Raw genomic sequence first — 2,500 nt, forward strand, 5'->3', positions numbered from 1 at the left:
CCAAATGTCCCCAAATGAATACCATGAAATTCTTGGTGCACGAAAGTTTTGAGTTCGGAGGGTTTTGCACATGGCCAAGTTGGTCGGTGCACCGCGGCATAGCTAGATGGCTTGTGTGGAGTTTTGTGAAAAAATGAAATTCGTGGTTTTTGAGATGTGAGGGTTGGAATGGCCTCCAAATGTCCCCAAATGAATACCATGAAATTCTTGGTGCACGAAAGTTTTGAGTTCGGAGGGTTTTGCACATGGCCAAGTTGGTCGGTGCACCGCGGCATAGCTAGATGGCTTGTGTGGAGTTTTGTGAAAAAATGAAATTCGTGGTTTTTGAGATGTGAGGGTTGGAATGGCCTCCAAATGTCCCCAAATGAATACCATGAAATTCTTGGTGCACGAAAGTTTTGAGTTCGGAGGGTTTTGCACATGGCCAAGTTGGTCGGTGCACCGCGGCATAGCTAGATGGCTTGTGTGGAGTTTTGTGAAAAAATGAAATTCGTGGTTTTTGAGGTGTGAGGGTTGGAATGGCCTCCAAATGTCCCCAAATGAATACCATGAAATTCTTGGTGCACGAAAGTTTTGAGTTCGGAGGGTTTTGCACATGGCCAAGGTTGGCGGTGCACCGCGGCATAGCTAAATGGCTTGGTGGGGAGTTTTGTGAAAAAATGAAATTCGTGGTTTTTGAGATGTGAGGGTTGGAAAGGCCTCCAAATGCCCCCAAATGAGTACTGTAAAAGTGTTGGTGCACAAAAGTTTTGAATTGGATGCATTTTGCACTTGGCCAAGTTGGTCGGTGCACCGCGACTAGATAGGTTGGTGCCAAAATTTGTCAAATTTAAGACCTTGGCCAAACTGAATGAAATTTTGTGGGGAGGTTCCTGATATTGTTTAGTGGTGGACTGGAAAAAATGAGGTCGAAATTCGAAGTCTACATGTGCTTTTCTATTTTTCCCGATTTTACACATACCCGGTAAGTAAAAAAAATAAAAAAAATAGTTCCCCTTCGAGAAAAATTATGAAATTTGGTGAGCAAGGAGATACCATTATTCTACGAATTACTGCAAAAAATCGCATCAAAATTCGAAGTATAGCCCGAGATATGGACTTATGTCTGCTCAAAAAAAGTGTATCTACTTGTACAATTTTGCCTTTTGCATATTAACCTCTTATAGGGGGGGAGTGCTCCTTGAGCCGGCCAGCTCCACACTGGCAGGTTTTAAAGGGAGCTTGATGAGGCCTCCCCCCTCACGTGGTGCGTGCGTTAGCATGTTTATCATGGCACAACTAGCCTCTTCATAGTTGTTGAGCTTTATTAATACCAACACACGGTCGTCACTGATCGTTGGTTAGCTCGGCAGCTAGTCCCTCGGATATTGTGGAAAGTTATTTTCATGCCTAGCGATGCTTGACCCTGCGTCACTTGATGTTTCCATTTGCTTGCTTGCCCATGGTAGGTGGGGGGTGGACCGTCTTGTGGTGTGGTGTCTTGCGAACGTGAGGGTGTGTGAGTTGTAATCGAGATGCACTTGCTGGCTGGCTCCATGCCTTGCGTATCGAACGGTCAAGCATGCATCTCTTCCATTTTCACCCGTTGCCTTGGGTGATATTGGTTGATCAGTCCCTGTGTTGCCTACCCACTAGACGGTACTTCTGTGGTTGCTTCGAATTCTATCTTTCCATCACGAAGAGGTGTTGGAGGATCCTAATGTCACGCACGTGTTCCATCTAGTGAAACATCTCAGTGATGCACGTGTTGTGGCTAGTTCTTTTGGATGCGGTGCATTATATGAACTCGGGTTTACTTTAGCGACCCAGTCAACATAATTCGGTTGTGTCCCTTGATTGAGACGTTGTCCTTGAACTTGTTGTGAACAATATCGTTCTTCCACAACCCGTCGTCTTGAGTGCGATGGAAGGCAAATAAGATGTGCTTTGGCATGTCATGCACGTACTCGATTGCGGGAAGTGTGAGAAAGTGTTGTTGACAACCCGTGGGAAATGGAATGTGGCAAATCGTGATGAGCTCTTCGTGGATCTGCGAAGAAGACGACCTTTGGGCCTGTTGGAAACGAGGGAGGCGATGTTGAACTGCGAAGAAGATGGACTTTTGGGTTGTTTGAATCAATGGGAGGCCACGCGAGAACTCCGAATACTATGGACTCTTGGGTTGTTGGAAGCAACGGGAGGCCCCGCTAGAACTCCGAATACTACGGACTCTTGGGTTGTTGGAAGCAAGGGGAGGCCCCGCTAGAACTCCGAATACTATGGACTCTTGGGTTGTTGGAAGCAAGGGGAGGTCCCGCTAGAACTCCGAATACTACGGACTCTTGGGTTGTTGGAAGCAAGGGGAGGCCCCGCTAGAACTCCGAATACTATGGACTCTTGGGTTGTTGGAAGCAAGGGGAGGCCCCGCTAGAACTCCGAATACTATGGACTCTTGGGTTGTTGGCAACGACAACTTGGGGGGATGACACTGGAAAAGAGTGAACTAGGCCAAACTGCGAAC

Source organism: Vigna unguiculata, unplaced genomic scaffold, assembly GCF_037176805.1.
Source record: "Vigna unguiculata cultivar grain cowpea cultivar isolate G323 ecotype 2 unplaced genomic scaffold, ASM3717680v1 ptg000324l, whole genome shotgun sequence".
In the NCBI taxonomy this organism is placed as follows: Eukaryota; Viridiplantae; Streptophyta; class Magnoliopsida; order Fabales; family Fabaceae; genus Vigna; species Vigna unguiculata.